Source organism: Aptenodytes forsteri, unplaced genomic scaffold (genome assembly GCF_000699145.1).
Source record: "Aptenodytes forsteri isolate BGI_AS27 unplaced genomic scaffold, ASM69914v1 Scaffold515, whole genome shotgun sequence".
Taxonomy (NCBI): Eukaryota; Metazoa; Chordata; class Aves; order Sphenisciformes; family Spheniscidae; genus Aptenodytes; species Aptenodytes forsteri.
The window spans coordinates 490674-504903 of record NW_008795300.1 but is presented as its reverse complement, the minus strand read 5'-3'; positions in this window follow the sequence as shown (position 1 = coordinate 504903).

The window sequence follows — 14230 nt, the reverse complement described above, 5'->3', positions numbered from 1 at the left end:
TGCTCCAGCCAGAGCAAGCCTTGCTTCTCAACTCGCTGCAAGTTACTGACTGTGGTCATGTTACAATCTTGTAGATTATAATCTTTAAGCGCCTCTCCAAAAAACCGATGATACCTAGGAAGGCACAAGTCATTGTGTATATATGATCGAGTTCATTAACTGAATGTGCTCTTCTGTGTGTTGTGGTCCTCAGCTGCAGCAGGGAGAGCTCATGTACTCAATGACAACTTTGTCTGACCTGGATCTAATCTGTGGTGTGTGAGGAAGTTCTGAAATAGTGATTTATTTTCCATGTTTCCATTATAAATCACTTTGTTTTGAGACTTTTAATGTCAGCCATATAATAGTTGTTCTGGGCTAAACTTGGAGCGAGATCAAAGCTCAGAAAATTTTTCAAGAGCAGAATTTGAATTGATCACTTTCAAATATTACATAAAAAAAATTCTGCTTCTGAAAACCTGTCTTCATATAACTTCTGACTTCAATTTTAGCATTACAATTTGGCATTCAGCTTTTATTACTTTACAAATTAAAATTACTTTCTGTTCTTCATAGGCAAGGAATTTTTCTAGATGGATTTATTATGCATTTATAACTTCATTTTCATAAAAGTTACCCTACATAGACATGATCTAAATGGTTATACAAGATGTAAGGTAGTGGCAAATCTGGCTCTGTCTGTTCAAAGAGAATGATTTAGTTTATTTCTCCTCTGCCTGGTCCAACTTTTAGTCCATTCAGCAGCAGTGGTGTGGCCTCTGTTTAGCAGTTCATACATAACAGCTCTATCGTTACTGAAGAATACCGTTTTGAACAGAAACTGTAAGTGTATTTGGGGTACTGCATCAATGTCCGCTAATCAAAAATAGTTCAGAATTGAAATCAGATGTTCACGCTCTGCTGATCCCCAACTTTAAAGCTATCATTTGGAAAATTTCTGATCTCTAACTTTCTCCTCACTTAATGTGCAGGCTCCAGCCTATTGTGCGCGCAGACTTGCAAAGTGGAGGCGTTTATAGCTGTAGAGCCGTGACACAGTCCTCGCGCTCTCTCTAGCGAAGGACTGACAGGCGGGTGAGTTATCCTTTCGGCAGGATTTGGCCATCGATGGCCGCGGTTTCTGGCACTTTCGTTCGATCTGGTTCCATTCAGTCTCTTTCTGTGAGGTTCCAGTTTTCTGTCCCTGGCAGGGAAGGTCAGTTCACGAGTCTGCGCTGAACTCATGCCGTTGTCATTCTCTCCTTTGGGGTGGTTTGTGCCATTTTCCAGTTTTGAAAAGTAAATGTTATTTTTGGAGCGCTTTGTTGCGCTGCAGCAAATTGGATGGAGGGAGGAGCTGAAAACGGCTGCGAGGTCATATGGGCAGAGGCTGTCTCTTGCTGTAGGAAGTGATTTGTTGAGGCAACAAAGGGAAAGAGCCCCCTCTTTTCACAGAATCCCTTTACCTGGTGGTGGTGTTCCTGGCTGCTAAGCCTCCCACGTATCTATGGGAAGAGGAAGTGGAAAAGTAGCGGAGATAGATTTTCTCCGCATTAATTGTGTGTCCTACCTGCTATCTCACTCTAGTACTTTTTTAAATTAGTGGCCGGTTTGAACAAGTTTGACGGAAGATCAAGGTTTGATGAGGCAACAAGTTTGACGGAAGATCAAGGTTTGATCTGGTTTGATCAAGGTTGAATCTGTAAGTCCTGTTACAGATAACAGGGAGCTACAAATTTTGTGGAAATAGGCAGAGGTGTTGAAGAAATAAGACCTAGTTAATCTCTTCCTGGGAAAAGGTTGTAATATGAGTTCAACTCTCATTAAACATCAGAGAACCCACATGGAAACAAGACCTGGAGACAAAAACTCTAACCAATGTTTTTGTTGCTGCTGTGGCAACCAGTGCTGGTCCTGCTGCTTCTTGATCTTCCCTTTAAAACAAAAAGACTCAAATAAAAGAACACAAAGAGCTTTTTTAGAAGGAACATAGAGGTGTCGGCTGAACTTTCCACTTCTACTCAAGCTATGAGACCGACTCGCAAAAACTCAGACTCGGTAGTTTCTCCTTATCACTCTGATGAGAGGAGTCAAGCAGATGTGTCAGCTTGCTGAACATCTCAAGGAGAGCGCGGTCCTCCCTTTAAACCACCCCAAGAAACTGGTGTCTGTTGTTGGGACAACATCTAACTCTGGGTCTCCTCTAGTAGAGCAGGCTTTTTGTTTCCACAACACCTGTTGCTGGACTTTGTGCTGGTACCATGCACTGCAGCAATGTCCACTCACTGGATACGGGCACTTCAACAGCAACTCTTGAAGTTTGGTTTTGGTGGATCCTTCCTTCCTCTCTACCTGTTCAACGGGGCTGGAAGGCTGTGGTGGAAGTCCTTAACTGTTTGGCATCTCTTCTTTTTCCATTAGACTAGTATTTTAGCTCAGAGTTGTGACTTATAAGAGGGTCATAGGTATCCATGCACATGGCAGTTGGCAGAAGGCAGTCAAATTTTTGTAGGTTCTCAGTCAAGGCTCACCTGTCCAAAAATGCTGAAAAATGCTGCTAAGAAGATAAAGTACGGGCTTTCTCTCAGGCTGTTTTGATATTAGTTAACTGTAGAGATGTTACAGGGGGGAAACACCTTAATAATTCTGAATCTCCTCTTTCCTTCTATCACTGCTTTTTAAGATTTCTTCTTAACGGCTATTTCCACTGTCCCCAGGACAACTCCACAGCCTCAGGGCCACCAGCCAGAGAAGGGTGTCACAGAGATGGTGACCCTGTGACTTTGTGCTGTCCTCTGGCCACAGGTTTTCCAGAGACAAAAATGTCCAGTTGGAGAGGGCGAGACTGGAGCAGATGATATGCAGCGGTTACGGGTTTCCCTGTCGGACAACAAGCGGCTCTGGGGTTGTTAGCTGACAGGAGGCTGATGAAGTCTCCAAAAGGCAAACGTTGTTCTCTGCTGGCTCAGCTCCTGTCACCACCATGTTCCTCTTTTCTGACTCTCCTTTCCACCCCTTCACAGAAGCTGAGAAGAAAAAATTAATGCATTCTTTCTTTGCTGTTTAGCTTGGTCTGCAGTTTAAACTGAGGTCCAGAGTTGAACAAGGCTGTCTTTTCAGCCTGGAAACTTCTTCCCTGCTCCTAAAAAAACCCAGAGTTGTGGGTACCCAGGGGAATGAAGAGGCCGGTATCCCTCTCTGCCTTTCTCTTCTGTTTGCTATTTGGAAAAATGTGGTTTTTTAACCTTGTTCTCTTATGTCATTGATTTTGGTGATCACATAATTTAAAACAGCGAAATATATCTTACCTGCCTCCATGCTACCCTTTTTAATATATTTCTCTGATGTTCTCTTATTGGCTTATTGGACTGTAAAAATCTCTGTTTATGTATGTATCCTCACAACTGTTTTCATTATAGTTTTCTGTCACGGCTGCTGTTATTTTGCACAGTGCCTCCAATCAGTTACAGCTTTCCTGAGCCTACGGATGGGCAGCACACCACCCAAAAGAGACGTCAGCTCTCTGTTAGCTAAAAGGCCTCATCAGACCCAAAGAGAGAGAGAGAAAGGACAATCTGTCTGGCTGCACTAAGGGTATTGGACCTCAAGACAGGTTTGCCAAGTAAGATCTTTTTTAATTCTTGTAGGTTGCTTAAAGCGAGGTGGGCAGCTGAAAGGTAAACCCCATTGATAGGAGAGAGATCTTACTGTCTTCACTGCCACTGTTGCGATCATAGTATCTGTACGCTCCGTGAGGTGCCCAGGAGATGCATTACAGGTTGCTGACAACCCACAGCAGACCTAGGCACAGGAGGCTTCAGGTTCCTGTCAGGTTTGACAAGGAGTCTTTTGAGTACAACTGGGTAGGAACAGGTCATTTTGCTTCATTTAAAACTCCCCAAAAGTTAATTTTTTTAAGTTCAGTTTTCGGGTGCTGCAAAGAGACTGTTTTGTACAAAGATATGATGATTGCCAATGATCATCTGAGATTCTAATCCAAAATTTCTGTTGCTTTACATAAAAATGTTAAAATAAAAAAAAAAATCTTACCTTCTAAAGATGTCAAAACAGCACAGTATTATCCTTGTTTTAATTCTTTCCAAAACTAAATTTTATTTAAAAATTACATTTCAATTTTTTTTTCAATGAAAATGCCACTTGCTGCATAAAATTCTAATTTAAAAATTGTTCTTCACGGATTCATTCTAATAAATTTTTCACTAATAAAGTGCAAAATAACAGGTCATGTTACTGTATGTGATGGGATAAGTAGTTAATTCTAATCAAATACATAACTCCTAACTAAACAATCTCATCTCCATAAGGACTTACCAGTGGCAAAATAGTCATATAGCAATTAATCACAATACTTCCTGCTATAAGAGTCTGTCCCAAAAGATGGGATGTCTCTGCGTGGATGTTCAGTGCCACGACTGGACAGCCCAGAGTGTCTTTGCTTTATCCTGAGGCTGATACGAGAGATTTCCACTGAACGCTGGGAATTACGCTGATGATTGCATTTTGGAGGCAAGACTAATCCTTGATCTATCTTTTTTCTACTGAATGCGGCACTAGGAGAAATGCCAGTGGGTAATTTCAGTACAGGATAAATTTAGCTATGAAAGTTCTTAACAAGTAGTAGGGAAGGTTCCTAAAATACTGTGATTTTTGGCTAGAGATGAAACATAGCTATGTGGAGAAAATCCTGTGAGTAGTTGGATCTATTCAATTGGAAGGATAGGTCTTTACACACAGACAGTCTTCTCCACTGAGCTGTGGTCCTCTGCTTCATGTGAATGTATGTGATGGGTGGAATGATGCTTCTCTGGCCACAGTTCTTGCCTTTATAAATTGTTCTGCTCTACAGGTTTGTTTTGAGGCTGTTTGCATAAAGCTGTGAGAACCTGAGATTAGAAGTGCTAGGCAGGTGCAATGTGTTTATTGCAGTAACAGTTGTACAAAGCAGAGAGTAGGATAACCAGAATCATGAGCAGCACCATGGGACACACACTCCTGTCTTGGAGAGAACCTTGTGTCTTGCTAATAAACAAACCCCTAGCAGTTGAGGAAAGTTTTGGGAAGTTTCTACTCTCTCTTCACAATGTGTATGTGGCAGAGAGTACTCGTATTCCTTTGCTTGAACCTCTTCCCTTAACACAACACTCTCTGGAAAAAGGTAATGAAATTACATGATAAAAAGGGCTGGTTTGCTTAATCAGTAAGTATTCTTGGCCCCTCACTACAAGAAGGACATTGAGGTGCTGGAGCGTGTCCAGAGAAGGGCAACGAGGCTGGTGAGGGGTCTGGAGAACAAGTCTTATGAGGAGCGGCTGAGGGAAGTGGGGTTGTTTAGCCTGGAGAAAAGGAGGCTGAGGGGAGACCTCATCGCTCTCTACAACTACCTGAAAGGAGGTTGTAGCGAGGTGGGTGTCGGTCTCTTCTCCCAGACATGAGGAAAAATGTCTTTCCTGAAAGAGTGGTTCAACATTGGACCAGGCTGCCCAGGGAAGTGGTTGAGTCCCCATCCCTGGAGGTATTTAAAAGACATGTAGATGAGGCGCTTAGGGACGTGGTTTAGTGGGCATGGTGTTGGGTCGACAGTTGGACTCAATGATCTTAGAGGTCTTTCCATTCAACCTTAATGATTTTATGATTCTATTTGTCAAAGGTGGCATTTGCAAAATGTCACGTTTTAGTCTCCACGGCTTGCAACAGGAGCTGTCACAGAGGTGCGTGTGTACCTATGGGTGGTTCTTCAATAGTGGTTACTGGAAAGCAGCTTCTTCAGAAGCGTGATGCCTCTGCTCAGTCCTGTAATTGCGAAACAGCTGGTATGGACGGCAGTGAATATGCTTGTGCATATTTGCCCAGTATGCACCCAAGCACCGCCTGCGTTTGTTCTGCCTCCCCGTTCTGGTGTTCCCCGCAGCGACCTGACAAGCTGCAGGCTGAACTCGATAAACTACTGCTGTTTGCTACGGGGAAGACCTGCCAAAAAACCGCACAGGCCCCGTGCTGCTGGGGCCAGGGAAGCGGGACCTCCCCTCTCACCCCAGCCGCCTTGCCTCTTTATAAAGCAAAGAAAATTTCTACCTCAGTAAGAAATTAATTTTACAATAACCATAGAATAGCATTTTTAGCCTTATGTAAAGATGTCAAAGAAGACAAAGATATAGACTATTTCTTAATTAAATATAGATTTTCTTTTGTTTTTTGTTTTTACTCTAAAAGCAAACCAAAACATGTTTGTGCCAAGAACTGTTATATCCCACCCCCCTTTCTCTTTTTTTTTTAATTGTATTTTTATATGCTTGGCAGAATTAATGATGAAAATCTTTCCAGCTGTGACTTTGCCAGAACCCCTTTCTGAAGCTCCTACTAATTTGGATTAAAACCGGATGGATGAAAGCCTCGAACAGCAAATCCTGGCAGTAGATTTGCTGAGGCCCCACAGCATATACTTCTCCAACTGTTCTAATCTTCTGAGGCAAAAAAAAAAAAAAAAAAAAGAAAAATATAAGCAAACATAATTTTGTAATTACACAGTTGTTAGCGCTCTCCCTGCCTTTCCCCTCCCTGGGCTGGGGCGGCGGGTGTCTGCGTGCAGGGCATGGAGCACGCAGCCGGTGGCTCCCACCCGCCCAAGTAGCCTGCTGGGGCTCCCCTTTGCAGGACGGACCTCTGGCTTTTGCAGGGCGAGGTTTTGATTTCAGGGTGGTAGGTTTTTTAAGCGCTCTTACCAGCTACTCTTCGCGTTAACAGCCAGCGTGGATTTTAGAGAGAGTTGCCATGCTGGGAAGTAACTGTTCAAAATGGCAAAAGTGGGTGTGCAAGCCTGTCATTGCAGAGACGTGAAGCCACCGAGCTTCCTGAGTCCCGGCTTGCTGGGTGCTCACCTCGCTTGCTTAATTCTCGCAGCGTTGGCGCCGTGTTTTCTTACTGTCCAGGCTTCCTGGAGCCAGCAGCTGCAAGCTCTCCTACTGCCACAAACAAATTAATTTCTTTAAATTGGACAGATCGATCTCTGGCAAGCGGCCCATGTTCCTTCCCCTCCTCCCTCTCTCCAGGAGAGTTTTCTGGAAGCTTGTGAGCTTACTAAGACCTTGCTCGGTGTGTTCCTCTCCTCACGACCACGCCGAGACAGAGGAAAGGCAGTGCTCTGAACGCAGGCAGTGCCATGGGACGCTGACGGTCTCTTCTTGTGGCCTTGCCAGAGGGTGCCCTCTCCACCAGTGCAGCCCCTCCGGGTGTGAGGCTGCAGCTCACGAGGGCATCCGAAAGCCACTTGTGAGCACGTTGGCTTAGATGCCAGCACTTGCCAGAGGGGATGGCAGGAGCTCCTCGCTGCAGATGCTCTGAGTGCCTTGCTGACCTGCCTGGAGCACCTCCTGCATGGAGAAGGAATACGAATACTACCAGTTATATTTACGGCATATTCTGTTAATCATTATGAACAACAGCAACAGCATCTTTCCCAGATGGACCACTTACAATTTCTGGTGAATCTGAAGATTGTGAAGGAGGTGGCCGCTGCTAAAGCATTATGGAGGACGGTGTAGGCAGCAGCATCTCCCGTCTCCAGGCTGTGCCTGCTGGCACGGAAAGCCATGCAGCCCCTCTGATCTCCTGCGGGAGACCTACCCCTTCCACTCATTTCCACTGGGCTGAGGGCTTTGTTTTTAAAGGATGTGCTCCTTGTCACCATTAGCTGCTGGTTTTCTCCATCGGCTGTTCAGCAGGTGTGAGCAGATGCTTGACAGGCTGCCTCAGCTTGCCTCCCAGCTGCTTTGAAGGAACAGGGGAAATGCACAGTGACTGAGCTCATCTTTCCTTCTCAGGATGCCTTAAGGTAGGGATGAATGTAGCCTCAAGGAGGCAGAAAGAGGAAAGTGAAATGTCTCAGCTGAAGTCCAGCCTGTCTTTCAGTGAGGAGAGGCAGCACTGGGGTGTATTTTCAGCCATCATCTTGCGTATTTCCATACCAAATGTGCACAGTCTGTGAGCAAGAAGTACTTCTTTCCTGACTGCCACCTTTGCAAATGCATTTTGAGTTCTGTAACAGCAAGTGGATTTTTTTCTGCTCATCGTATTATGAGCAGAAAGAGTTATTCCGGATAATGTATTCTCCTTACAAGTTCTTTATAAAGCTATTGCCTTCAGATTGTGCCCTTGAAAACATCTGCCACAATCCACCTGTTTATAGTATTAGTGCAAAAACAAGGCATGAATTTGGACACGCTTCTTTTTAAAGATACATTGTTTAATCATCTTCTAATTATCAACAAACAGCAGGTCTTGAATCCCGCTTATGAAATAATAAAATATTTTAATGGGTTGCTTTGCTTTTCCATCAGCTTGTAACTCTTAGGCTGGCATGTCAGAATCTAGAAGTCCGTAACATAAGCCACAAGGAGCATTCATTTTTGCATGAGCAATTCCCACTGTATTCAGTGGTAATAACGTATACCATTTAGAGAAGAGAATTAAGGTAAAAGATAGAAAGTTCTTTGTTGACAGTAAGGCCTACGTGGTCCTTACAGCGATAATGGATTGAAATGAACTCCCTGAAAAAGCTAAAGCTTTTGACAAAGTAACCTAGTAAATGATGAATATTTTACAATTTTAGTTTAATATGATAAAAGTTTTTAATTCATTCAACTCTACAAGAACAACAAGATATGGAAGATTTTTGAATCCTTCCTCTGATTTTTCATCTCACTAAGAATCATCTGTACTTTAGAAATGTATACCTAATTAACAAAAGCTATCCGTTTAACTCACTACCAATGAATGGGACAAAATAGTTTATTTTTTCCCATGATACTTCATTCTCTCTCGATTTATGGAAATCAGGCATGGTTTGGGAATGACACTTCCAAAATTTGGGTTGTTTAAACCATACAATACTCTGATTTTTTAGAATTTCAGATAGCGGGCTTTCAGGAATTGCTGCAAGTTTGAGAAAGCCTGCTTTCCAGATACCCATTTTGAATGGTATTGATTGTTCTAACCTCCTTTAATTTTTAGAAATGTATACAAAATTAACAAGAGCTATCTATGTAACTCACTACCAATGAATGGGACAAAATAGTTTATTTTTTCCCATGATACTTCATTCTCTCTCGATTTATGGAAATCAGGCATGGTTTGGGAATGACACTTCCAAAATTTGGGTTGTTTAAACCATACAATACTCTGATTTTTTAGAATTTCAGATAGCGGGCTTTCAGGAATTGCTGCAAGTTTGAGAAAGCCTGCTTTCCAGATACCCATTTTGAATGGTATTGATTGTTCTAACCTCCTTTAATTTTTTTACTAACTGGGTCTCATATCAAGATTGATACTGCTGATCAAGTTGGCAGGTAAGTACTTTGTCTTTTACCAAACTGGCACAACGTTGGCTTTATTCCAGATATCTTAAGTTTCTGCAACACACTGACAATCCTTATTTAGACTGATGTTTGACTCACCTAATCTTTCATGTCAACGTCTATATCTAAAGCAGTCTTGTTAGTCTCCTTCTAGTCAGTGGAGAGGAGTAAGTCCAGAGCACTTGTCAGTCTGCTCTTCTAGAGCTCTTGGATGTCCACGACTCAGACGTGCTCATTTAAGAATTACTCTAGTTGGTAATGTCTATTTTTTTACTGAAACTCTTTGTTTACAGTGAGGCCAGTTAATTCACCTTCGTTTCATACACGCATATCAGCTGCTGCTTCTCTAATGCTGGGTAAGAATATTTATGAAATAGTTCTGCCTCTTCATTTTCAGCTACTTTGTCCATCCAAAAATGAACCAATTTGTTTTTGATATACAGCAAAAAACAAGAATTCAACAAACAGGCAGGGGAGCAAACACCCAAACATGAAAATCTCTTAGTATCTTTTGGCGGTCACAGAATTTATTTCCCTTTGTCCTTTTGGCCGCCTTATCAGTTTTCTGGCTTATGATTTCTATGAGTTGCTGCCTACTTCTCCTTTTTTCATGAGTTATTTAAATATTTGTACAGCTAATTTTACTTCCCCTTTCACTAGATTGTTACTTTATATGTATGATGCTTTGGGGAGCTGATGGGTGAGATACGAATCCTGCCTGGGAGTGCCGGATTACATTTCATGAAAGGTTCTGCAGATGAGTTATTGCTCTGCAGCAAGTCCTCAGCCTGCGGTTTCACAAGCAGGGAAGCTAATGTGACAGTGCAGTGCTGCTGAAAGGAGAGGCGTTTTGTGCCTTTTCCCTGTGGTCCTGGCTTTTCTCACGCTGTGCTCAGCAGAGTTGCCCACTCTGGCACTGACGCCGGTTCTTACTGGAGCCTTTCTTGTGCCGGTTCAACTTACTAAGCCAGCAGAAAACTATTCTTTTTGCTGAAAAGATTCCTGCAAGGGAGGGAATTTCCTTCCATCGGAGGTGAGCTGTTGGATCAGCTCACTGTGGTCATGAAACTGTGGTCTCTGTCACATCGCCCCTAGACCTCGGCCTGACTGCGGAGACTGTGCAGCTCCTCGCTGAATTGCCCAAGAACCTCCTGGCAGGAGAAGGAAAGCAGCTGACGGTCTTTTGTGTCGCAGTGGGCTTTGTTAAACATAAAATTGTGCAAGGTTGAAGAAGAAAAGTCATTAGCTGCCTTTCTCAACACAGATTGACCATGTCTTTGACAAAAGGAAAGATAAACTAAAGTGAGAAGGATTGCCTTTGGGGGTTTTTACTCACTTGCGACTTGTGCTTTATCCTGTTTTTCTTTTAAATGAAGAGCTATGTTGTGGCTGCTGAAAGCCGCCTTTTCTTGTTGTGATCCAGGGACAGGGTGTGCCAAAGTTAACCCAGAGGAACCATGAGGATCAGTAGTGGAACCACAACTGGGCTTTTGGTCCATGGGATTTAGCACCTCGGAGGGGTGTGAAGAGGTTTGCAGCCCTGGGGTGCTTGCAGCCTCTCTTCAGGTTCTGGAGGGTTTTAAGGTGTAGAAAAGTCCAGCCACAGTGTGCGTCACAGCAGCAAAAATTTCCTTTTTTTGTCTGTGATGGTGGATCTTGAGGTGTTCAGTGCTCTCTTTTTTAATATCTCCTAATTACTACTTCTGTTTTCCTTTCAAAAATTCTCTCTCCAAACTGATTTGGCTCATAATAGTTTCCAGACCTGTGAAACTTGCCCTTTTGGAGCATATTGTGTTTCTGATTTGGTCTTTGTCCTATTTGGATTTGCATCTCAGTGGCTACTGATTTTTACTGAGAAATCAGTTCTTTCCTCTCAGTCTGTCGACTGAGGGGTAGCCTGGGATTCCTTTAATTTGGATGCTGCAACTTTTTGACCCGGGCATTTCAAAGAGCACGCCTGGGTAGCTGGTGTGAGGATGTGCTGGGCTTTTTTTGCTCTCTGAGTGTGGTTTGGTGAGACAGTCCTTGTCTGTGTGGGTAAGGTCTGAGTAGCAGGACATAAACCAGACTCAATGTGTGAAATCACTGACTAGTTAATCCCACCCTGAATAGTACGGGGGAGCAGCAGTGTTGTGTAGCAGGTTAAGTCAGTTACCCAGCAAACAGCAGCACACAGAGGAGTTTTGGGAGGTGTTTGGGACAAGATGCTATGTGTATACTCGTGGGGGTATTTGCACCCTACATGCTGAGATGATGAAGCGGTACAAGAGTGACAGAGCAGCAGTTGTGACTGCAATGGGGACCCATTATATCACAAAATATTTGTGATCGCTAATGTCAAGAAAGACTAATTTATCTATGGAGCATTGCTAGTCTGTGAGCACCGATGGTGCTGGGACTAAAACATGCTCATAGAATTTCATTAAAACTGCTAAGTAATTGGTGCTTATCACTCCACATGTAAAATAAGTGCCTGCCTTATTTAACTCAGTGTTGCGCTGAGATACTCAGTATGAGAGACACAAGAATAACATTTATTTTTTAAGAAAGTTTTGTCTTATTAATGGCAGACCTTCACAGGAGTCATATGAGAACGGAGATGTCATTTAAAACTTACTGTTCTTCCATGTCACCTTCAGGCACGTTTTGCCAGATCTGAAATCTAGAGCAGTGTTGACACTATTCTCTCACTCCAGTGAGAATAGACCATTCAGATCCTCCTCCATCACTCAGCAGAGCTGTGACAAGGTGAAGAGAAAAACGTCACAACATTTCAGAGAGTCTGTCTTAGCCTTCTTCACAGGATGCAACTCATCAGCGCAAAGAGAGAGGACAGAGTGGTGAGGTACCTCCAGCACATGCCTAGAAGATTATTTTCAAAGTTTTCTGTTTGTTCTTCTAGAAATGAATTCCCACTCTATGATGATGGATGTTTTCAGTCTTAAAGGTAAGAGGCTAGACTATCAGATTACTGGTATGGACAACTGATTGCGTTGGCTGTTCCAGCAGCCTGTGTTTTTATGTCTGTGCTTAACTCTACCTTTCTAGCCTTCACTGCTACAGATGGATACTGGACTGCTGTTCCTAGATGAAATTAGAATAATAGACGCTAGAGATGGAAAAATACCTAATGGTCCATTCCCCTATAGCTGCCAAATAGACTTTATTAAAAAAAAGTGCAGGCAAATAACTTCCATGGCAAACTTTTACCATGAAATATTACATCCTCTTTATAGTCTGGGCAGAGAGCAGGAAATCTAACCACTTCTTGGCTTAAGGTTTTGCCAGTCTGTAAGCTTGGTACCCAAAGACTCTATTTTGGTACCAGTTGCCTTTTGCTTTGTAGATTTGGACCATCTGGAAAGTTGGATAGGGCAGTTTTTAAAGTGTCGAACTAATCTGTTGTGTTAATACCTAAGTTCTGAAAAAGGGGGTGAAGAATATCTGTCGAATCACAAACATTAAGCACCCAGTCCCACAGGTTGCTTTATTTATAACTCAAAGCACAAGTGCTGTAACTTTGCAGTAGTCCCTGCTGTAACTTTAGGATGCCTTTGTAGCTGCAATGGCTGAATGTACTTCACTTTGACTCACTGTCAAAAATATAGCTGTTCTGAGCGGGACAAAAGGGGTGCCTTTCTCCAAAATGATCCCTATCTGCCGGCTGTCCTATCAGATACATAACTGCACTGTTGCTTCTGAGTTTCCTCGGAACTGATCTCAATGTGTGATTTTATAAACCAGGGTTTTCAGCATTCAAAGGCATGGGTGGGTGGCTGGGTGGTGGTGCGGGGTGCTTTTGTAAATCTGGACCCCACTGAAGTAACTAAAATGCCTCATTTAGGTTATTGAACCTGTAACGGAAAAAAAGCCCTGCAGACATTGTAACGGTTTAATTGGTATTCAATTGCTTGTACTTTTTCAGGCTTTTAAAGAAAAATATCAAAGAATGAACTATAAAACCAGATGTATATCTCCAGAGATTTAAATTGTCCAGTTTCCAGTGACATGCTTTAGTTCTCCTCCCACTTAGTAATTTTACATTGGCACAAGTCCTTTGGACAAGAAAGGGCAACTGACCCCTCCAAAATTATTGTTCTTACTATTGTTCTTACATTGAACTGGAAACGATGGGATCTCACGAAATCTGTAATCTCATTAATTATAATTGTATATACATGTTTTTTAATTCTGAATGCTCTAATTGATGTCTTGGAGGTGATCCAGAGGAAGGCTTCAGTCTATGCAGTTTTGCACATGCTTAGGTGCTTAGCCAGCTTTAGAAATTATTATAGGTAAGGAATTACTGACGACCAAGCTTTTCCACTCCTTTCCCTGTTCCTCCCCCTCTCCCTTCCCCGCATCGTTACTTAGATTTCAGTTAGTTCAGGTGCTCCCTGTTACATAAATGTCTGCCTGAAAAAAAACCCCCGACAAAACCCAGCCCCAAAAAACCCCACCAGAGCCTGGGTTTGTGTTCTGAAGGTCCCAAGTCTTTGTTTCAGCTGCTCCTTGTGAGAAAGGGGCTCCTGCTGCGGCCGGCTTCGAGGTGACGCGCCAGCAGCAGCCTCTTAGCACCTGCCTGGACGGGCGGTTAGAGGGGAAAGGGATCTGTGCCTGGCTGTCACAGGCCAAGACAGACACCCTTCTCCTCACTGAGGTTGTGGGAGACAACACTTGGTGTGTTGAGCTGCTTTATTTTGTGCCGTCGGTACCTTTTCTGTTGAAGCAGGACATTGTGCCCTGAGGTGTGGGGCTTGGAAGGACCAAAATGTGCCATGTGCTTGGCTCCAAACGTGTCTGCTTCATGCCAGTAAAACCGCTCACCCGTTTGCAGGGGGTAGAGCAGCCGATCTCTTGGGCTGGGCACTGATGACCTG